Raw genomic sequence first — 25,767 nt, 5'->3', positions numbered from 1 at the left:
AGCGGAAGTATAAGTGTTCGGATAATATGGTCGTTTTTCATATCATATCCTACTTTGATTTATGTTAAAACATGAACATCTTTTAAGGTGTAGAGTGGTTGAAAATATAAACATTGGGTTGATTAATAAAATCCTAGCCATGTTTGATGAGTGTGGTGTGCAATACCATGTTTTTAGAAAAATAATGGGTGTCTGTATTGCATAAAAACCTAGTATATCGAGCCATTTTCAAGGAACATTCTGCATAAAACAGTATAGTCTGTTTCACTATTGATGCTATTACTAGGTCAGGCGCTTTGGTTTCTACAACTATTCATAAGGTGTCCAGGTAGCGTAGTGGACAATGCACTCGCTTTTCACCGCTGCGACCCGAGTTCGATCCCCGTGATCGACAGAGGTAGTATGTGATAGGGTATGGCGGTCGCCCGCTTGGACACGTGGGTTCTCTCCGGGTACTCCGGCTTCTTCCCACACCAATGACCCCCTCGCGATAACATCCGTGCCAACGAGAGATATTAATATAAGTTGTAGAACTTGTTTATCAATCGTTGTAAAATAAATAAAGTTCAGTTCAGTTCAGTTCACAACTATTCATTTGTATATTAAGACAGTGATGGAAGCAACAACTTCTAAAATGTGTGTATTAATTTAGAAGTTGTTGCTTCCATCACTTTTTGGTGAATTGTAATAAAAATGCACATACCTGTGAAAGAAGTACAGTTGAAATCGACAATAGTTGAAATCGACAATATGGAAAATATCCAAGATTTTTTCATTGACAAATTATTCCTTTTCACTCATAAAAGTTTACACTTACGGAGATTTATAATGGGAAATGTTTACATCTTTTCTCCATTCCGAAGTACTCGGGACACCTCGCGCAATATTTTAACGTTATCATCCGGGCTTAATTATTGCTGATGGAATGCAAAATCTCCGTAGACTTTCTATTTAGGGATGTGTATTGAAACCTGAAGCGGAAGAGGGGGCGTTTCAAAACAGATAATCTTTACATTTTTCATATTAGTGGATGAGCGTAGTTTGACCACAAAGGTATTTATTATTATCGAGATATCAAGCGAAAAGTGGTGGAAGCAAAAACTCGGGACAGAGTATAGTAATAACTAAACAAACAAAAAAACAAAAAGAAAAATTTGAATTTCTTTTTGGGGGGGAGATATTTTTTATATAACACATGGAGCTTTTATCATATTTCAAAGGGAAAATAATTTCTCCGAATACAGAAGAGAAATATATTGAAATAGGTCCGCATGGATGGGCTTAGTGTGAATGTTTACGAGGCGTATATGATGAACTGGTAGTTGTACAAGCAGTCAACGGTTTGATTTTAGGAGACACACCATGGATTATGATGCTCTCATTCAAAAATTGGGAACGTTTGGTCCGTACCAAAAGCGTCTCCTGATGATTGTTTTCTTTCCAATCATCTTCAATTCCTTTGGAGCGCCTGTGTCTAATTTTATACTTGGAGAACATCTTCACAGGTAAGAAATGTTTTTAAAAATCATTAGATGGTTTCTATGTATAGCCCTCGGGATCTATTTTTACTAGGGAAATTAATGGCAGCATTTTTATAGCAATCAGTATTCAAATTTAATTTTTCCGATATTTTGACAGGCATGTGCATGGATATCAAACAACCTAGTAAAGTTATTTCTGTAACATTTTCATAAATATATACATAACTTAAACCCTTGCATTTAATCGCCCGTGAAATGAGGTGGACATGTATCCGCAACAAAAATATGGTTTTAAAAACCCCACTCATTCAAAATAAAATAGGGTAAAATTTATTAGAATATTGTCATGTTCTTAAATTAGAATTTTTGGCGTATACAAGAGACGTTTCTCACTTCAAGCTGTAACTTGCAATGTTCAGACACTGTGAAAACAGTACACTTCAAAATACCAACTCCCTCAAGTTCTTTTTTTTTAAATTGTAAATCTGAACACTTTTCGTAAATAGGCACTGTCACCCAGCCCAGGTACCGGAAAATAAACTTTTATTTCGTTGCATCCGATTGCACATCTGAACCTCGTGGCCGACGTATAGTATTCCGTTCGTAGTCTTTGGATTTTTTGGCATTTATTTCCTAATTTATGTGCACCTGTTTATTTTTTGTAAGTATTTTTCTGACCTTACAAAAAGTGCGCAAAATTTGATAATTTTATCGCGACCGAGTACAACGGCGAGGCAAGATGTATGTGCATTAGGGTGAGACATCGTCAGCAAAATACTTTCAACTGCTTAGAGATCTTTGGCTTATCCAGGGGTTGTAAAAATAGCGGTGATAAAAGAGAAGTTTGAGGGATAATGCATTTTACATGCAGGAGCGGTGTTCAGCTTTAAACTGTAATAGGAGATCTTTAAATTTATTAACTCCCTCTTAATTCGGTTCATCGGGATTCGAGGTTCGGGTACCTCATTCATCATAACACGTAAAACAAATCAAGTTTTAAATGTTTATTAAACAAACAAATCAACAATAGGCAAATGAAAAGAGGAATGTAGAACCCTATGGTTATCGAAAAGGAGTGGTAGACTTTAATGTAAACAATGAATAAATAACGACAAACTAATTAATATGCTGGGAGACACTAAAGAAAAATTAAGTTCTTGGTCAAATAAAACGAAAAGAATTTCTATTTACCTATTGAGGTTAGACAGTTATAAACAGTTCAATAGAACTTTGCCACCGACTCATCAGATTTCCAGGGTGTTCGGTATTTATAGGAATTTTACCCAATCAAAATAAAGATACTAAATATAGACGTTAACTAATAAAAACTCTAGTAACAAATACGATTAAAGAAATTAAACCAAACCCGATCGAGTATAACGGAAATAGAATAAAATTTACGTAAGTAATTGTTGATTCTACTATATTCCCCCTCCTTAAAAAAAATAAATTCGTTTGAATAACAATTGTTAATCTTTTTTAAACAATAACATGTAATATACAAACAAAATGAATAACAATTGTAAATTATTTTAACAATAACAATAAATCATAATTATCAAACTGAAAACGAATTTTAACATTAACTCTAACAGTTAATATGAAGCTCAATAATTTCTGTTGGTTTTCCCAATCAGCTTTCCTGGGCATCCATTGCCTCTTCTGTAATGCAGGAAAACTTCCTCTCCCCGAATATCCACCGTCTCATCCATGCAAATATACTCCTCTCTCCATAAAATATCACCCACCAAAGGTCCTTGGATTAACTATATTCTCAAGAAACTGGCGACATCTTTTGACATACCGGGGTTTGGATTTGTGGTTTTTCTCCAGTCGGCTCTGGATAATGATATCCCTAGACTGCCGCTAATGGGCCCTGTACAGGTGTCGCGCAACCTGTCCCTGCTTTACATGCTGGTAGGGGCACATGTGAAATGGGCACCGTAAAGTGAGAACGAGGGCCTCGTGTGTCATCCTCCAGTGCTCCAGTAGGGCTGGCCACCGGGGAAACCCCTCAAGGCAACCCTCCGCCGGGCATGAAATGCTTACTTCGATGGATGGGGTCTCTGTCGACTTTTGTTCAGAGGGATTCTTATCTGGGACATGACCCCCCTCTGTAGCCCCTGGTCCAGTGTGTTCTGTCTTCTCCATAACATCTTCAATTGTGAGCAATTCTTCATCTCCTAAAAGAACCTCTAAAACGTCCATGCCTGAGATTTTAAAAAACCATACACACATAATATTTATAATATCCGGCAGAATAACCGCCTTATTATAGGCATAATAATAATTACATTGTGTTTATTTATTGTATTGTTTTAGTAGATAAATGTTATGAAAAGTAAAAAAAAATCTGTATATACATGTGTATTTGTTTTATATAGAATAAGGCGGGGGGGGGGGGGGTGGTTCTATCCCGTCGGGTTTTTCTGGGTAAACCAACTGGAGTGGCGCTTGTAAGTTCTAAGGAGTCAGCTTCTTCCGTTTTGTCTAGCCAATTGCTGATGGGTTTTTTCCCAGTGTATTGTTTTAAATGATCGACAAGAATATTAATGCTTTTATTGGCCTCATTTCTTTGAATTTCATATGTAATGTCGGAAACTTTTCCCACAACCAAATAGGGGCCTGTCCAACCTTGTCCTACTTTATTATTTATAGCAGGGGGATACCATCTCCACACGGATTCACCTATTTTATATGACCTTTGTTTTAGACCCTTGTCATAATAAATTTTTTGACGACTTGCAGCAATGTTTGCTTTGTCACACACATATTCAAATGTAGATCTAATGGCGTTCTGTACCCATGCTACATACATAATTTGACAAAGATCAAGTTTTTCCCCAGGGGGAGGACCCACCATAATATCGATAGGTAAAGATTATTTTCGACCCAACATAATTAAATTTGCAGAACATTTTGTGGATTCATGTACGGTAGCTCTATACGCCATTATTAAGTGAAGGAGATGATCGTCCCAGTCATTTTTCTTTTGTTGACAAAGGCCGAAAAAATCTGAATTAGTGTGCGATCGAACCGATTGACACGTCCATTAGATTGGGGACGGTACAGTTTAGTGCGAGTCTTTTCTATACCCAGCTTTTTACATAAAGCTATAAACAACTCGCTCTCAAATTCCCGACCCTGGTAGGTATGAATCTGAAACAAGGTACCGTAGCGGCAAATAAATTCTGTTAGTAACTTGTCGGCAACAGTCATAGCTGTATGATTTTGGACTGTATAGGCCTCTTTCCATTTATAGAAATAATACCCCACATTGATTATAAACTCATTTCCCTTTCTAGTCGTAGGAAGCCCCCTAAAATGTCTATTGCAATTCTCTCGATTGTTTTACCGATTGCTGTAAAGGGGATTAGCCTACCACGGGACCCGGTTTCCTTCTAGCACACTAATCACACGCTTCACACCAGAGTTTAACATCCTCTGTCATTCTAGGCCAATAGAACCGCCTTTTGACATTTTTTAAAGTTTTGACCCTACCAAAATGACCCGCTAATATATCATTGTGTAAGTAATTAGGAATTTTATCTTTGACACTGGACGGAGCTACTATCTGATGAATTGTTTGCTTGGCTGCATTTTCCTTACATGTTGGATATAAAATTTCATTTTTAAAAATTTTAAACTATTCCCACATGATGTTCATGATCTTGACTAGGTGTGAACAATTTTTAACTACACTCTTGGGGGGGGTTTATTTTGATTATTTCAAATTTCAGGATCTTCCTGTTGCCATTTTTTAATATATTCTACACCCCAGTGTTCAACCCAGTTTCCAACTCGGACCCATTAAAAATGCCGTAAACATTTAATTTATTTTGATCTACATTATCTAAATGGTCTTCTTGACAATCCATCAGCATTGATATGATTTCCACTTTTGCGGTGCTGGATTTCAAAATCAAACGTGTCTATTACAGATATCCATCTAGCGAGCACCTTTAAAATTTTTAACCACACAAGGAATGCATGATTTGTGCGCAAAAGAAAATGTCTACCCAAGAGAAAATGTTTAAATTGTTTAAACATCTCTACAACGGCCAACAATTCTCTATGAGTAACACAATAATTTTGTTGGGTTTTACTTAAAGTTTTAATGGCGTACGCGATGACCTTTTCTTCTCCATCCTGTACTTGAGACAAAGCACCCCCTATTCCTACTAAACTTGCGTCTGTATAAAGAATGAACGGATCAGTGCTATTAGGATACGACAGAAGAGGCGCGGATATGAAACACTGCTTTAACCCATCGAACGCTTTTTGACAAGATTCGTCCCAACATAATTTTCTGTTTTTGCGCGTAAGTTTAGTTAAAGGAGATGCTATTGTAGAAAACTCAGGTATAAATTGGCGATAGTACCCGGTTAAACCGAGGAAACTTTTAACTTCAGACATGTTTCTTGGTTCTGGTCAGCCTTGAACGGCTTTGGCTTTTCTGGATTGCATGCTATACCTGATTCACTAACAATGTGTCCCAAATATACCACGGACGTTTGGAATAAAGTACATTTCTTTGGCTTTAATTTTGAATGCGCTCTTCGTATACATTGTAGAACGTCACTTAAATTTGACAAAGCAGTTTCAAAATCTATATCAAAAACTATAAAGTCATCTAAATAGCATATACATTTTGAATACCGCAATACCCCAAGAACTCCAACTCCATAAGTCGAGAAAAAGTGGCAGGTGCGTTCGTTAGGCCAAATGGCATGACGTTAAAATGAAAAAAAAAACCGTTATGAGTAACAAAAGCCGTTTTTTCTTTATCTTCGACTACCATCTTCACTTGCCAGTAACCACTAGCCAGTTCTACAGTAGAAAAATATTTCGAATGGGCTAACGTTTGTAAGGCCTCGTCTAGCTGCAATAATGTAGCCCTCTCCCGATTTTTTTTTTGGGGGAGAGGGCTACAACTCCATAGGATCTCCGTAATGGTGCAAGTGCGGGAGTGATTCACTCCCGCAACGATTTCGTCTCAAATCGTACATAAATGACAATAACATTTGCATTTCTTACCTGAACTCAAACATTGTAGATGTCTATGGCATAAATTAATCCAAAAATATCAAGTATAGTCCATATATCGGTTATTTTTCGTGTTTGTCAATAACAAAAGTTGAATTTGTCCGCCATGTTTACTGACCTTGACCGGTTTTATTTTGGGACAGCCAATGAGAATTCAGGAGCGGATCTTGAACTGAATATAGGAATTCCCCTATTTTAAACATAATTAACGCGGTAAATATGAATTTTCCATTATATATCATTTCCTGAAACGATGTTTTAGTGATAGAACGAGGTAAGATCGATTATTTACACTGTCATTCACGTTATCAAGCCCATCAAAACTCCAAGCGTAAATCCCATACAATCACGCGAGAACTGTCATGGCTGCTGAAAAAGACGACTGGTAAACATGCTGATATGTTTTATCTGGTTTTGATTTAGTTTTAATTTGTTCAACCTGAATTGAAAAATCATTTTATCCAAAGGAAGTCAAATATAAAATTGATCTTTACAGACCGAAGTCAGTCGCATTAAAAAATTAATTTTGCACCATTACGGAGATCCTGTGGAATTGTAGCCCTCTCCAGTAAACATCAGATATAAAAAATCGGAGAGGGCTACATTATTGCAGCTAGGCCTCGTCAATTCTTGGAAGTGGAAAAGCGTCTTTCTTTGTGACGGAATTAAACTTCGGGTATTCAATACAAAATTGAATTGTTCCGTCTGACTTGGTAACTAGAACAACAGGAGCAGCCCAGGGGCTTTGACTATGTTCTATCGCATTTTTGTCTAGCATACTCCGAACTTCCTTTTCTATGGCTAACTTTTTAACTGACGAAACTCTTCGAGGGGGGATTTTAATAGGCGCATGTTCCCCAGTATCTATTTTATGTTCAACCACAATGGTTTTCCATCCTACCGCAGGTCCTACAAAAACATCCGAAAATTCAAATAATAACTCCTTAATTCTTTTTTTTCCCTGACAAATCATAATTTCTACTATGAGGATATCATGTGTATACACATTGTTACCAATTTTAAAAGTTTCTTTTTTCCCCCAAGACCGGTAACTCATTACCAGAGGCTGTAACCAGCGTGATTGAAGCGCTTTCTATATCAGCCCTATAACTGGTTTCAACAGTTTCGATTGTATTTTGGGAAATTAAAGTTTCGGAACACCCAGTATCTACCAAAAAATTAACTTTGTCATGCTATAGCGTTAAAGGCAAATAAAATGCACTAAAAGTAACCGTATTCAACACAACTGTTTGCCCTAAAATGTTACCAATTGCAGATTGCGGCCTACAATTTTCACCGACTTTGGCTGAGACTTCGGGCTCGAACTCAGCCCCTGGGAGTTTAATGGGAGTTTAAAGGACCACTATCAACTTCTATATTTTCTTTTGTAGTTTCTGTTTGATCGCAACAGTTGCTTGCATAATGACCAAATTTACGACCGCGGCACGTGATACTTCTGCGATATATTTGGCGTTTTAAATTCTTCTTCGCGTTCGAGTGAGAATGTATTAGACGTGTTTGTTGATACACGTAGGGGTGCATTAGGCCCTTGAGAGCCGGTACTCCAATGGGTTTGAGGAGAAGAACTTATAAAAATAAAAGCGGTTGAAGTGAACAAAGACCGACTGGATTTTACTGGACTTTCCTTATTTGTTTTAGAATCTTCATAATTTTCAAAATCTTTCAAAAATCTCTCATAAATTTTTCCTTTGCCACTCCAGCCGGGTTGAAAGTATTGAAGGTAATCCCCCAAATGTGTCATGACGAAAGATACCACGGATTACTCGAATCCCGGACGAGCCCCTAAAATTATGTTATAGGAGATCTTTAAATTAATTAACCCCCTCTTAATTCAGTTCATTGTGATTCGAGGTTCCGTTGCCTTATTCATTATAACACGTAAGACACAAAAAGGTTTTTTTTATGTTTAGTAGACAAAAAAACAACAATAGGCAAATAAAAGGAGGAATGCAAATCCCTATGGTTATCGAAAATGAGTGGTGGACTTTAATGTAAACAATGAATAAATAACGACAAACTAATTACTATGCTAAGAGATACTAGAGAAAAATTTAGTTCTTGGTCAAATAAAACGAAAAGAATTTGTACTAACCTATAGAGGTTAGAGACATAAACAGTTCAATAGATTTGGACACAGATTTCTTGAGAGTGTTCGGTATTTACAGGAATCTTACCAAATCAAAATAAAGATACTAGATGTAGAAAAACTCTAGTAACAAATACGATTAAAGAAAATAAACCAAACCCGATCGCATATATAACGGAAATAGAATAAAATTTACGTAAGTAATTGTTGACTCTATTACAAAACAATGTTTAATTCAATATAATATATTGAGTGAGATTAGGCAACAGGCACAGCCTATTTAAGCCCTCTCCCTTCCTTATGTTCTATCACTTTATTATGCCTATCTCTCATGGCATGCATTGCTTCATTCGACAAAATCGTATTGTGTATTCGCTCGAGAAAGTACATTTCAAACAGGATGCAACAAGTTAAGGCGTACCCCCTTCTTAATATATATTGATTTAAAAGGAAAGAAATTTACCCCCAGCATCATTTTTTAAAGAGTAATAAAATCTGTAGAGGAATGTGGATCAAATTTTAGATACTAACACTTACGTACCACAACGAATGATGATTGTAGATCGAAGTTGTGTAATGCGCGGGGGTGTTAAGGAAGCATATGGAATCTGAGTTACATGTAATTCCGTGAAATCACAAATCTTAATTATTATGTACATATTCAAATATCTAAGCAACGAAACGTAGATCAAAAACAAATAAAAAATACTGAAGACAATTTTTTCCAGAAATTAGTTTGTATTACGTAGATTTACACATTGATGACGTCATGACTAAAAGTTGAATGTCGTGTGAATTTGATCGGAAAGCATTGTAAACATATTCAAAATATAACTAATCTAAGAACTCTAATAAAGTATTGTGGTGTGATTTCTTGAGAATTGAACATAAGAATACGGGAGGGGATGTTAGTTTAATCAATAATTCGCTAAAAGGTATGTAAATTTGCTTTTCTTTCTCGGCCAGGCTTTCCTCTGTCGTTGTTTACGATATAAAAATCCAACTAGAACAACACTACCCCGTATATATTGAACTTGAAATTTTATAAGTATCGTTAGTTTGATCAATGCTTAAATTGAAAAGTGCTGCTAGAATCACAGGTTGTGTGTTGTTTTGATGCAATTTGCCGTTTTCCGTGCAAACTATATAAAAGTTGGGAAGGTTTTACGTGAACCGGATTAATAACTTTTTAATGAGGAAAAACATAGGATTCTAGCAGCGGTTTTGATTAAACTGAGATGTTTTGCTTTCAATTGGTATAATTATTTTATTTTTTAAACCGCGGGGTAGTGTTGTTCTATCTCATTTTATGTTAAGGAATATACGTAAGCTATTTATAGTTGTCACGTGATAATGCAGCGATGTGGCAGTAATGTACTACCCGATTTTATTGCACTGACATCTATTTTAAAGGATAATACTAAGTTTTTGATCTTATTCAAAATAATTATTTAATTTCACGATTTTGAATATAACAGTCAAAATAAGACGCTAAATTGTCCATATGCTTCCTTAACACCCCCGCGTGTATTTGCTAAAAAAAAATTATTTTCAATAACCAGTATTTTCCAATAACGATGTTACGTTACAGGCAGCTCTTTTTGTAATTAAAAACTCACTGTATTACAACATCATCTAACTTTGACATTGTTACATGTTTGTGTTTGATGTAGAAATTACTCTGTATAGGGTTATTTTTGCACTTCATCACTTGAAAACAGTTTTAACGATTCTGCTTCACAGTGAATAACATCTCAAGCCATCGCATGTATTTCCATTTCGTTTCCGACTCAGTCGGATCAGATTTCAACTCTCTACTTGTGTCAAATCCATTAAAATTTAGCTGAAGGCGCATCCATTTTGAATATTGTTGGTGTTGTTGTTTTACCCTCATACGCGCCGCTTCATTTACATTATTTACATTTTTGATCAATGAACCTTCACATTTTATGATTTGAAAATATTTTATTAAATGATAAGAAATGAATTTAATAATTTTTGTTTGTTGGTCGACGTATTAAAGGAAAAATTGACCGGCTACGCGGATTGATTTAAAAGTTTTTCGGGCAATTTTTTCTTTGATACGTCGATCAATAGAAAAAAATTAAATTCATTTCTTAAAAAGAGAAACAGACGTCGACGCCAAAAGAGGAATAAGGCGTATTTATTACTTAGGGCGCTTTCCATTTACGTTGCCTCGCCGGCGACGTTATCGGGAAATGGGGATGTTAATGGAACGGTTAGCAACGTCACAATGATCCAACGATGACGATTGCAGCTTAAAACAGAGGCGTGTTCAGCAGAGAGAGCGCCCGCGAGCGCTCGCCAAAATTTGTGTTGCGGGTATAGGGAATTTTGGCGATCGCTCGCGAGCACCCGCTCTGTTGAACAGGCCTCTGATATCTATCTTAAAATTTGATCCAGAATTTTTGGATTTTTGCAGATTTAATGTATTTCAATATAGTAAGACAAATTGTAGTTTTAGAAATACTGGTTTTGTAGAATATGATAACCTCGACTCCATATTGTTTCCTAATCGGCAACGGTATATTGCGTTGCCACAATCGCTCGCTGGCGACGCGCGTTCCAGCAATCGGCGACGAAGGCAACACCAGCAAAACCGGCGATGCCGGTTAAATGGAAAGCACCCTATATGTCAGCTTTAAGGTAGCTCGTGGTTTGGCTGACGTCATAATAGGAATCGACGCAGAAAGTTGACTATCTTGGCAAAATAATAAAAAGAATTAAAAACAATATTCAGCAACATTTCTAAAACGCTTGAATGCATCATACAAATATTTAATTAACATGTTTAGAATTTAAAGACATGTAAGGATTTCAATTGTTGTAAAAATTATGAGTGTCTGTTGAACTGTTCTAATTAATGTAATGTGTAGGCAACTAAATGAATGAAACTTCACTATTACATTAAAATTCTAAACCACTGATCAAAAGAAATTAAAAAAAAACTTAAGCTTATTATAATACAATTAAAAACTATTTATGAATTGATTGAGATTCTATTACTTGAAAAAATTATAATTCTTCTCTCCAAAACCCCGCATTAATTGCATCTATGCATTTGATATCAATTTATAATTCATCATAATATCTATTAAGTCGTTCCATAAGCTAATAATTTTGGCTTATTAATCAACACTTAAGCTTTAAAGATGTGAGATTAATGCCTTATGCATTGCATCTGGTCTTCCATATTTAGACTTGATAAAGGTAAACAACTTTACACGCACTATTTGTCATTTTATTGGTTTGAATGTATTTACAATTTTTAAAAGTATGTATCTCTCTCTCTCTCTCTCTCTCTCTCTCTCTCTCTCTCTCTCTCTCTCTCTCTCTCTCTCTATATATATATATATAAACATTATAAATTATTTATTCATTGAAAAAAAGACTTTGGATATATATATATATATATATATATATATATATATATATATATATATATATATATATATATATATATATATATATATCTTTTAGGTGTAAAATCCCTGACTTGGAGAACGACTCCTATGCAGTGCAGGGACAGCATCATAAAGATTTGATAAATTTAACAATTCCGGTAAAGTTGGATGGAAGCTACGACGAATGCAATATCATAGTCAACGGAACGCTTGAAACATGTTCTGAGTGGGTATATGATTATTCAGTGTTTACCCGAACAGTAAATTCTCAGGTAAAAACAATTCAATATCAAAAAAGTATTGACTCAATACAAACATGTGTTCATGTGGTAGGAATAGTACGTGTTCTGATATTTCACACTTTCAAAAGTAACTAACTTAATGTTAATAATGAGCACAAAATGTTGTAGACTTATATGTATTTTAAGTGATTTTTTAAAATGTAGAAATTTTTACTCCAGTGTTAAAGTTTATTTATCCAATAAGATAACACATCTATAATGTGCATTTTTGCAGTTTAACTTGGTTTGTGACAACACGTATCTTCACTCCCTGTCTGTATCAGCCTATTTCTTTGGATACGTCTTGGCCACTGTTACCCTGTGTCCACTGGGGGATGTGTAAGTTTACTTTTGTGTTGTTTGGTTTATATACTGTAACTAACCAATTAAATATTTATGATATTATGAATTAATTTCTGAAATTATACCTCGTATGACATAATGTCGTGCATTTGTACATGTAAATATATATTAAATTGCACTTTATGTTAGAAGTAATTGTCGGTGCATAGTATGTTTGTTGCACTGTTATTTTATAATGATAATCAATGTTTTGATTATATTTTTATAACAAGAAAATCTAGAGTGTGACAGCAAACCGGATTTTCTTTTGTGTGAACAGTATCAATAACTGAATTGATAAACATTACCTATGCAGAGAATCGAGCTACTCTATATGCAGATGTTTTGCCAAAAAGTTATCAAAAATCAAAACCCAAGTAATTATATTATTTAAATTTTTCTAGTAGTTTACAGCAATTTACGTACAAAGATAATGCAATGTTTTAATAAATATATCTCCTCTGTATAAAAATATGGTTCACTAGTAAAGTGCAAGTTTTTAATTAGTTGACTAAACCTGACAATTTATAAACCTGCAGCAAGGGTAATATTGCTTTATCGGACTTTATTGGTCATATGATGAAAATACATTTTTTATCTTTAAATATTACCTCAAAGGGGCTTGGTCACGATTTTGGTCTAAAATTATTTTTTTTATTTTAATGTTTACAATGCTTCAGTAAGGCATATTTAATAAGGAACCAAAATTAAAGTCTCATTCGTCTAGTTATAATAAGCGAGTTACGTGGCTTACAATTCTTTGCTATGTAAACAAAGCCTTTGTTTACAGTTTTTTGAACGTTGAAGAAAAAATGCCAGTGTTAGACCTAAAATGATAAAATGAATGTGTTGAACGTTATAAAAATTTTGCTTAAAATGAATAAAGAGATGGACTAATTAGCTAGAAAAAGATTTTTACTATTTTTATTTTGAACCTTTGTAAACAAAAACAGGGCACGAGCTTTGTTTACAAGACAAAGAATTGTGAGCCCTGTATCTTGCTTGTAACTCAACGACTGACTCTCAGATTTCACTTGATTATTTGAAATGCATTTGTAAATTATTGTAAATAATAAAAACAGAAAAATAGATCTTGTCTCAAATCGTGACCATGCCCCTTTAAGAAAGATTCTAAAATGATTGACCTTGGGTGTCCAATGCACGCTCTTTATATCGATTATAAAGAGTGGTTCTGTTATCCTAAAAACACAACCCAGTTAAATTTCTTAAATGTCCAAAGTCTTCAATTACTGAGTAAAACAAACATAAGGTGTTTGTATGCTGAACAATAATCAATCCTGCAAAAGATTTATAAAATAGAGATTGATTAATTTCTGCTATGTATGATAATGAGTAAGAATATGAGAGGAGAGGGTATTGAAGGGAACTACATATAACTCGTGGGCTCAGTCCAATGCATTATATCACTATTAATTACACACGGTTAAATTATAGGCTAAGTATTATAATAACAAAATTGAGTTCAAAGCCGGAAGAAATATAGTTTCCATGGTCAGGACATAAACAACAGCATTTTTTAAAGATATCTTTCCATAACATTTTGGTTTTATAATATACTATTCAATGTTTACATGTATTAACACCTTAGGGTTCAGACGACTTATATGTGATGTTCATACAATAATATAAAAACATCTTAAGATTAACCCCTTTAAAACACCCCTTCTAGCTTGTCGGTTTTTAATACAAAGCTACATGTAATTCAAAGTAAACAGAGATATTGCAATGCAAAGGCAATGGAAATTGTTGAAAAAATGTTGGAAAGTCCAGATTACTAGTACTGCAGAATAGAGAAAAGATGTTAGCATATCCTATTACATTCCCAATTTACTTTATTTCACTTATAAATGTATTATAAATTCATCTATACCAATGAATACAAGGGTCATATTTTTTATTTCGATTTTGATTTTTAATGCCGCTACCTTGATATCCAAATGAACCACCAGAGAAGGCATTTTATTGTTTAAATATGTAAACAGAAAATGCACATAAGACGTGGCATAAAGGCGCAAAATTAACAACTAGGCAATGACCTCGTGTTTCGAGTGCGCAATCGGATGTATCAAATCGGAGGGTTTATAAACATTTACTGGTGAAGTTCAGCTATCAGGTTTTGAAAGGTGACCGTGTAACGGCTACAATGTTCCATCTCTTTTGTATAACCTTTAAGATACTTTTCTGTTGACTGAATGACAAATTTTCACCCTGTTCTATAACTAGTCAAATATAAAATTTTGATTTACACAAATGTAAAATTATGATATAGATTTGATGGATACCTATTACTTTTCCCCCAAAAAAGTATATACAGTAAATCTTTAATTTATTAAAACAAATCTTACACTGTTTATTTAAAAATATACTTATCTACTGATCTTAGATTACAGAGGGTTGTGTATATAGCTTTCGATGGATTACATTACACATGGCGACCGGGCAAGCCTTTGGGTTTCTATTGTGTAGTACATCCAGAATATGGTATGTAGGATCCAAACTCAATACGTCAATTGTAATCTAGCACCATATGATTTAGAAACGGATAGGAATAACCAATCTAGCTTTACGTAATAAAAACTGACCCTCAATTCTTAGTTATGAAATAAAAATCTTGTTAAAATTTGGTATCAACATACTGTATAAACAGAGTTATTTTCGGTCTGTAGACAATTAAGTCTAAGGTTACCTAATAGTTGAACTACGACAGATAACAATGTTTAAAAAAAGTTAAAATCGTTGTTTTTTTTGTGTATAGGATTAAACAGGTCGAGACCACTATATTTTGTGACGTCGGCATAAATTTGCATACTAAATTAGCCATCTGTTTACTTTTATCGACAAACCAATCAGGTGAATGAGTTGCAAGGCATTGTGGGCTACTACAAGTTTCAGTGTATACAAAGCGTATTGAAAATATATACCATTTTGAATTGTCCTTTGGAAACTCATTATGAATGATTTTTCAGAATTTATGAAATTAATATGGACAGTTATGTATGAACTTCAATTTCTATGCTCACATTTAAAAAGTATTGCATATGAGGACTTATATCAACCTATTTAAATACCCCATTGTCACTGTTCAAAAGAGAGGTACGTCCTATAGAACTAGAAGCAGCGAGTACCGTTTTTTTGTTTTTTTACATGATATCCCATATTTAAAGCAACATTATTAGAATGCGCGTTGATATTTTCTTCAGGGACATTCATCAGATTGCTTCACGGATAAAATACTATATGCTGCACAGCTTGCGTTTCTGCGTTTGTATATTTGTGCATTTCTACTACCGTGGCTATTCACGTATGTTACAAATGTACAGTTACTTGTATTTATTTCTAGTGCACAATGATAAAGTCACCAATACACAACTGTGCAGTTTTTTCTTATCAAAACCTGTTTGTACTTGTATGCGTATGTTTGTCAGTCGTTTAATACTGATCATTTTTAAAGCAACAATTGATCAACTTAAACAACAGTATTTTTCAATGTGAGCATGGAACAAAGTTAATGGTACGTAATCTTTCCTTTTTTACCTTCTAAAGTAAAAATCAAGATGTACAAACATTCCGGCAAGCAATTAAATATTGTGAATAAAACAGACAAAATCCACGTGCGTTTGTTGAATCGTAGACACGTTGTAGACCGTCATGCATTGCAACTCATTCACTGGATTGGAGAATCTGTTTGACGAAAATACTGTCACGTGTTGAATAATGCTATCCATATAAGGTAGTGTACCCGACCTGTTAAAGCATTATTTTTTTCTTGTATCTTTATAAAGGTCGTGTTTTGTAGAATCGGAAGACGAAAAATGGTTGTTATCGCATCTACTGTTGAATTCCTCGCCAACATTATTATGCCATTCTCGTATAACGTGTACATGTTCATCGTCCTTCGTTTCCTGGACGGAGCAGCTGGATTGGCTTATTATCAGGGAGCATTCATTATAGGTATCTTATTTAATTTAAAGATGTTAAAACAAAAACTTATCATTGCTTCTTCGAATAGTCAAATTACTTACGTAAAACATAATCAAATTGGGATTATTTAGTTGGTCGCCAAAGTAGTGTGTTTATTATCATAATCATTGAATGATTCATTTTGACGTCGTCGTGTTAATAACTTCCGTCAAGTGAGCAGTTGAAATAACGTGCTATGTTTATTTGTCTGCTTAACAACTTTTCATTACGCACGTCACTTATTTTGTATGCACACATCGTTGCGGTTATGGGACTATAGGTTTAAAAAAAATAATGGTTGTTTTAATTAAATTCCAAACTCTAATTTCTATTGAATTAAGTCAATTGGAAGAGCTCTTATGAGAATACTTTTATAGAAGCATTTGCTTGTACTTTCAATTGTCCTTTTTTGCCAAAATAGAAGAACGATAATTTCATCTTTATTAGTTTTGAAAATCGGTATTTTGAAAAAGCTTCCTCGCACATTTTCATGTACATGTTTCACACACTATAATTAGTATGATGTCAATATAGATATAACGTACAGATTTTACAATCGTAGCAGTAGAGGAACCATTCCAAACTATTACTTTTACATGTAGAACCTATTAGTATGTATGCCAATAACTTAACCTTGGATACATAATTTTGTACATTATAAAATAAAAATTTTATCAGGCATGGAGATGGTTGGGCCATCTAAACGCCTGTTTTCGGGCACGCTGATTTTGGAGGTCTACGTCTTTGGAGAGTTTTTACTGGTGTTCTTTGCCTACTTTATACGGGACTGGCGATGGCTTCAACTTGCCTTAGGCGTTCCTATGGTCTCTGCTGTTTGTTATTGATGGTAAGTAATGATGTACCTACAGGTATATTATGTGAGATTCCTATTTATCGACTTTGGGTTTGTTTTACAATTCATAATGGTTGCATGTTTAATATCAAACTGCGATAGATTGATTTCAAGATATTTTGCTAAAATATAAGTAAAGTTTTTTTCATTTTTTCCGGCTTTCTCTGTTAATTTTTATAATCTTTACAGGCCGCAAGTACTTCCCGAATCTCCTAGATGGCTTCTTTCTCGCGGGAAAAATAAGGAAGCTGTAAAAATACTAAAGAAAGCGGCAAAAACTAACAAAGTCCACTTTGAGGATCTGCCAAGCAACTTCAGGCTTGAAGAGGAGGACAGAGGGTTGAAGGAAATCTTCAGAGAATTTTTCCATTCCAAAAAGCTTCTCTTTAGATGGATAATTATTGTCCTAAACTGGTTCGTCATTTCGAGCAATGTCATTTATTTACAGTTTACTGCTAAATTACATTTTAGAAATATACAGCTGAGTTAAACCCTTAAATCATATAAACTGTTATCCAAATATTCAGAATATTGTCAACATTATTATTTCAATTAGGTTTGTTATATCATCTATATACTACGGATTGACTCTGAATATTGGAAAGCTAGGAGGCAATCTATACATCAATTTCACGGTAGCAGCAGTGATGGAATTTCTGGGCAACCTGCTCTGTTTGTTGATGGATAAAACAGGACGTAAAGCTATGCATCTGTCTTTGATGTTCCTAACTGGAGCGGCGTGTCTTTCTTCTGCAATTCCTGTTCTATTCGGAAATAAATGTAAGAATTGCATTTTATTTATATGTTTTCATGTGTCGTAAAAAAATCTCAAGTTTATATCTATGAAATGGCATCTACTTAGTATTGTACTTTTTTTCAATAACATATTAACTTAGAAAACAAAAACCAAGATGTATGTCAATATAATGCTATATTATTTCTTTGCGTGAATCGAACGAAATGAGTACTAAATTGACGATATAATTTCCATGTTGAGGACTGATCATTTTTCCCAACCTAAACAATTTTTTAACCATTATACCAACCTTAAGTTTTTATTTATTTTACTCCTCTACATGTATCACATCCTTTTGATATCTTCTAAATTTATCTATTTCTTTGTTTTAGCCCACAACTGGATTATGGTTGCATTGTCAATGGTTGGAAAGTTTGGGATTTCGGGAGTATATGGGGAAGTTTTTATTTACACTGGAGAACTTTTTCCCACTGTCGTTCGCAGCTTTGTGATAGCAGTATGTAGTTTTGGAGGAAGAATTGGATCCAATTCCTCACCATATATGTTCCGTCTGGTAAGATCAGAATATCACTTTTGTATTACAAAAATACGTTTATCGATCTTTCACGTTAGTATATAATAGCAGCATACAAAACATCTTTCACATTGATAACTTGTAACGTAAAAAAATAATACATAATCTCTTTCATTTATGATTGTCCAAATGTTTTCACAAGTTCCAGGCCAGTATTATAACAGATAAAACCCATTTTTTAGGCGGATGGCAAAATGAAAAAAGCATTACCTTTGTTGATATACGGTGTTGTCACCATCTTTGTGGCATTCCTTTCAATATTACTCCCGGAAACCAAGAAACGGAAGCTGCTTGAGCAGGTGGAAGACGTAGAGCACGAGGAGGATCTAATGGTTGACAGGTGCGTTTTATTGCATGGTAAACAAAAGAGACATATTAAAGCTCTTATATTGTAATTTGTTTTCGATTTTCTGAATTATAACTCAATAAGGATTAATATTGTAAATATATGAACGATTATTGAACTGTTTGATTAACATTTAAAAACGTAGCAGAAATGATTAGCAAATGCAATACAAGCAAACAGGTAATGTTAACATATTAGAAAGGACAAATTATAATTGTCTTTTATCGGATTGAACATCTTTAGCTTTATATTTGAATGCATAAACGGGCATTTACATTTCTTTTTTATATCTATATATTTTTTATTTAAACAGTTGATAGCAGCTGCGTTTTTTTTTTACAGCAGAGTGTTTGTTTTACATAAAATCATATTGTTTATCTACTTTCAGTGACAGTGATCTTCCTAAGACTTCAGAAGGATCAGAAAATTCAGATTGCGAAAGAGTACGGCTTACAGATATAAACGATAAGACTAAGAATGATAGAATACAATAAGCAACATACTGACCTCCGCAAAAACGTCTTAAATATTATTACATGTATATATGTAGAAGATTTTAAAGTATTTTAAGATAAAATTGATGTGCTCTCAATTACGAAATCAATCCCCTATTTTGAATTTATGTATTGTTTATTGGTTGGTAGTTTTATTGTATAAAAATATCACGTAATGATAAAAAACGCATATTGACTTAGTGTTTAAATCGCCTTGCCTTACCGCTAGCCATCCAATTCTCATTTGGAAATATCATGCCCTGATAGTTAGATTTTAAATATGACCTGATCGATTTTTGCAACGACAATGTACATGCAAAGTTAGGGAACATGTTGGTAATGATATTGTCGTACAATTTTTAAATGTGTCATTCATATTAGGCACCGACGTGCCTTTAAATTCAAACTTGACTCAACACATCGTTCAATAAACTTTGAACTTTTTTCTTTTTGAAACTTTAACAAACAGCAAATAAAAATTGAAACCAACTGCCATAAAATTTAAAAAACTACAATTAATGTATAACATATTACAAGTCATACTCGAAATCATCAACCAAAATTATAACCAGAGTTCTGTAGCGAATTCCTGGATCTCTGTATTGCCGAGTAATAGTTTCTCTGTGTCAGTCTTCCAACTTCCGTTTGTCTTCCATTTCTATGGTTAATCAATCCTCGATTTCTTAAAGCGTGGACTGTATTTTCACGCCAATCACGTACGTTTGCTATAAAGTAAAGAAAAGTAAAGTCATTAGTAAAAATAAAATGACACATAAATTTCAAAGACAGTTACTGTATATAACGATTAAACTTCAGTCAAATATAGTATACTGTAAAAGATGAATTGTTGATTTAGTAAAATACACATGACTATAACATCAGGAAATGAAAAAATACTCTACATACCTTTGTTTCTATATGGAAACGCCAGCAAACTCGACGTAAGAAGAAAAACCAAAATTCCACATGTCTGCCAAATCTTTAAAATAAAACCAATTCATTTTTCACATTATGATTTCTGAAACAATCATTGATGTTCTGAAGTAAATAATTGAAACTTCAGCATTACATTACAAACCATTTTCAACGGCATTTGTGAAAGCGCACGAAATCCAACTTTAACACTCTGGAAATTAATATAAAACCCTTGGTTTTATTGAATGGTTTGTAATTATAATACAAGAGTTCAAATCAATTAACATTTTGCACTGAATTGCAAATGCACAGTTAAAACACTTTTTAAAAAGTAATTAATTTACCTTTTACGAGGTCGAAAGGCAAATTTTAAAATTCAATTAAAAAATAAATCACGACTTGCAGAAAATCAATATTCCTGTAGACTATGTTGCATACGGATCTATGTGCAGTGATCGAGATTTTAATGAATTTAATATTCAGCTTAGATTTTTGTTTTCATGCCTAATGACACCTTTATAATTAACATATCACTTTGATAACTTTATTGGTTTTGTTGAAAATGGAGAGTTTTGAAGTTATTAAACAATAAGATTTTTTAAAATAAAAAAAACGGAAAGTCAATCATATTGACGGGTTTGATAGCCATGCAAAGTAAATTTAACATAAAAGTTTAGCTTTAGATTAAATTATGTAAGTCAGATTTTGAGCTAAACTGTTGTAAGAAAAAACATTTTAATATCAATTAAGTATGTACAGTGTGTCTTGAAACACACAATATTCGAGCATTTTTAAACAATGCCGTCAAATTTGTTTGTTTAACCTTGTGATATTAATTATTATTTATATGACTTCATTTGATGATTGAAGCTTTATATCGTTTACATTTCTAACCGACGAAGTTCGAAAAATTTGTTAACGTACCCTTAGCCTATTTAGTAAAACAAATTGTCACATGCTTATGGACTGCAATTCTTACTTTTTGGAGTGTTTTGTACCCTGCTTTTACTAAAGGAAGGGGCGATTAATTTGGGTCTGTCCGTCCGTCTGTAAAGGTAAAGGGTGTTTAAGATATCGATCAAAAAAGAATGTTACACAGAGAGAATTACAGACGGACGAAATATTGTGTGTTTCAAGACACACTGTACATATTTTTTTCTATCGAGGCTCCCTATGGACTAAAGACGACGTTAAAGTAAATGTCTCAAATTCCTACCTTTTATCTTTTCCGGACAATATCTTAAAATACCTTGGAGCTTATGCTTATACTCCTTAATTATGCCTAAACAAAATTTATTTACCTGTAAATATATTTGATTAAACAAACTGATGAATAAAGTTGTAAGCAGAATTGGCAAGAAAAATAGAAGTGTTTCAGATGTATTCTTTGAGTAAAATTTCGCTCTAAAACGTGTATGTAAAATATATATTTAAAATGTAAAAAAAAAAATGAACATATTTTCTCGACAGAACAGAAAACAATTCATTGCATAATGTTATCTAATAAAATAAATGTTAAATGTGTGTAAATAATTAAAGCTTTAATGTCAATCAATGGATCATGCACACAATGGTCTACGTCGACTTTTTCAATAGTATATGAGTAGAAAAACAGTGACAATGACAAAATGACGGAAGCCCATATCATTGGCCAGAGACACTGGAAAGTAATAAAATCTGCGGCGGAGCTTCATGCAAAATTTGGCAAACGGCCGAAAGTGTCAAGACAATAGACAAGAACAGATGTTGGCTTATGCGACCCCATTTAAGGTCAGACGACACGTTCCTCGAGAATCTTTTTTGTATCTCCTCGTAATAAAGAGTTCCAATAAAAAATATTAATTTTATAAATACTTTAAAAATGATCAAAATTTACTTGTAATTGGTTATATGTCTAGATGGTCGAGTGGTTAGAACCGTGGCCGCTCACTGCCAGAATCATATAGGTTCTAGAGGTCGTCAGTTCTAAGCCCCGCCTCGGCGGAGATATTTTTCTAATACAGTGAATTTCGCGGTGCTGTATATGTATTTATTTTCATATCAGCAATTCAAGTGCATTTTCAATAAGATTATATAGGATAATGCATACTCTAGTATTTTGCAGAAATGATTGGTAAGGTACCCTGATTTTTTGCAAGAAAGCTTGTCAAAGTAGTAGTAAACCATAAACAAATTCCTGGGAAAAGTTATCTAAAATTGAGGAACGTGTCGTCTGACCTTAAATAACGTAAAACCATGACGCTGGTTGGATGTGACAGGTATTGCAATGAACACACCATTACCTGGAATTATAATCAAAATTTTGAAAAGAACGTTTATTATGGTCCCTTGCGCACTATAAAGATGTCACAAGAGCCGATGTTCACCGAAATCTGATAACTTGGTAAACGATCTTTGAATGGCCGGGTTTATCTATTTAAATAGTCTCTATAACTGAGCTGCGTTCAAGATCGTAGCTGCTAGCCTAGCCGCTAGGTCGTAGATATCTAGGTTTATTGAACGGACCGCTAGGTTAGCCGCTAGATGTTTGATTTGAAGTTGGAAATATTCAACTAAAGACTTATTACATTGACATGATTTGTTAATTTCAAGCTGAAATATACATGTTAAGATTCATTATAACTTAAAGGAGGAATAAAATATCACTATGTAATTAGATTTTGTGTTTGTTACAAAATGGTAACTAAGGTGGCCATCTTGAATTCGATGTTTAGCATAAAATATTTAGGCTACGAATATCTACCTAGCGGCTAGGCTAGCTTACCGTTCAACAACGTAGACGCTACGTAGCCCTACCTAGCCGCTACGATCTTGAACGCAGCCCTGGACAACTCGTATCGTATATCGGTTCCTATTCAATTCTGTGGTCAAAGAGGTATAGAGAGCTTGTTATACGATGTCGGCATAAAATATAACACTTTTGCAAACATCAGACATTTTCAATATCATACAATATTTAGTCAAATATATTCAAAGAAACGCAAATAACACAATTACCATGCTGAAAGAGTCTTAATTATCTTAAACGCATTAAAAATATTCAGGTTTTGAAAGGGATATATAGGAAAATAGTATACACAAAAAATTGGATATCTGAATATTTGAATCAACCAAAGAAATCCGATTAAAATTATGTTCTACAGATATTCGAAGTACAGGTTTAGATTGAAATATTTTTTACTTAACGTGGTCTTCGTACTGAAAATTAGACAATAATTTCATTCAATTCGTGTCTTTTCTAATACAATCATGTATATAGCCATTAATATTGAAAGTACATCTAAATATGTTAGATGCGTGGCCTAGAGGTAATGTGGATGTCTTTTTGATTTTGTGGTCGTTGGGTGGAATCCACCAAATAGCAAATGTTTTTACTTTATCAAAACATGAAAAGAAAAGAGATTTAGTTACATGTGCTTATCTTTTGATTTAAAAAAAAGTTAATGTTTAATTCAGTCTGAGTACGAGCACACCCAATATAAACACTCATAAAATCTTTTATTAACAGTATACATGTACTCTATTTTCACTTTAGCTTCAGGGTGAGGGTTGGATGGGATGATGATTTCTAAAGGAAAGGAAAAATAACCGGCTTTGCGCGAAGTTGAAACTTCCGTGCATACATTTTGCCATTAACAGTATACATGTACTCTATTTTCACGTATATCCATTGCATTTTGCTTCAACTTATCACGGTTTGGAATATTAACTGACATTTTACACAAAGTTTCCTGAATTTATGTTATAAATATGGTATTTGATCCACCAATGACGACTTAGCATTTATTTAGTTCGCCGATTTCATAACATCCTTTAATGTTTAAACGTTTAGTAATATTAGTGCCTAAAAATTAAATTTAAAAAAATCATCATTCATCTTAAATATCAGCGAGCCTTATTTAGAATTGAAATCTTCAGAGACAGAGTTTCAAATACTTCAGTTATTTATAAGATAAAAAGTCGAGTCGAACTTATTTAACTTCAGGGTGAGGGTTGGATGGGATGATGATTTCTAAAGGAAAGGAAAAATAACCGGCTTTGCGCGAAGTTGAAACTTCCGTTCCTTCACTTGAAGCTTACATGTACATGTTAAAACTGTACTAACTCCAAACAGGATTTGACCAAGTAAATGCAGACAATAGTGTATATATATATATATATATATATATATATATATATATATATATATATATATATATATATATATATATATATATATATATATGTATGTATGTACTGATAAAGTCACAACATATGAAATGTTTTCACCATTCTCTTGGCAACTTAACAGCTGCTAGTGCCACAATTTACATGCATACATTTTGCCATTAAACACGAAATGTCTGAACCAGAGTTATTGCTTACATCTTTAATTAATATTTCAACACGTATGAGGTGATGTCCGTAACGTACAATTGAATTTTATCTGATCAATAATTATGGTGACAGTAATCAAAAACCTACTTTCATTACTTTAGATTAAGCAGCCTGAAGTAGTAAAGATGGGAGAAAGTTGGTAGACAGGTTTTTGCGGAAGTTAGATTGAGTTCGTATTTTTTTCCTCACACAACAAGATTATCTAGATCTATCAATGATTTTATTTAATTTTGCCTTAAAATTACGATCAAACATTATAATCATTAGTAAAAACACGTTTTTTCATGATAAATTATTATATATCAGTGATTAATTTATTCAACATTTGCAGAGATAATGAATGGAAAGCAAACAATTGGAATCATTCCAAGGGGCATAATTTTGTCAAAAATTGCTCATTACCGACAATCGTAAACAGAACATTACTTGACCTAGATATGCTTATGATAAAACTGTTAACCAAATTTCTTTTCAGTATGTGCAACCTTTTCGGTTTTCAAGGGGCATGCCTCCATTGCTATACTTGCTCCATCGAACCAAAAACCGAAATTAATCTAGCTATTCTTATGATAAATCTGTATATCAAATATCAAATTTCATTTCAGTGTGTACAACCTCTGGGAAGAAAATGAACAGAAACTGCCAAAACTTTTTCGAAGTTCTTGGGGCATAGCTATGTCAAAAATTGCTCCAACGTATCCAAACCCAAACTTGATCTTGATATTCTTATTATAAATGTAAATACTGAATATTAATTCAGTATGTGTAACCTCTGCGAAGAAAATGAA

At 33.6% G+C, this 25,767-nt stretch overlaps 1 pseudogene; it reads left to right on the top strand.

Moving 5' to 3' along the window:
• The first annotated feature begins 1,303 nt into the window (after window positions 1–1,303).
• On the top strand, window positions 1,304–19,888 carry LOC128178785 (organic cation transporter protein-like; annotated as a pseudogene).
• The last annotated feature ends 5,879 nt before the right edge of the window (window positions 19,889–25,767 follow it).

The sequence above is a fragment of the Crassostrea angulata genome, chromosome 3 (genome assembly GCF_025612915.1).
Source record: "Crassostrea angulata isolate pt1a10 chromosome 3, ASM2561291v2, whole genome shotgun sequence".
Classification (NCBI taxonomy): Eukaryota; Metazoa; Mollusca; class Bivalvia; order Ostreida; family Ostreidae; genus Magallana; species Magallana angulata.
The sequence above is the reverse complement of the archived record's forward strand: the minus strand, read 5'-3'. Positions and strand labels throughout refer to the sequence as shown.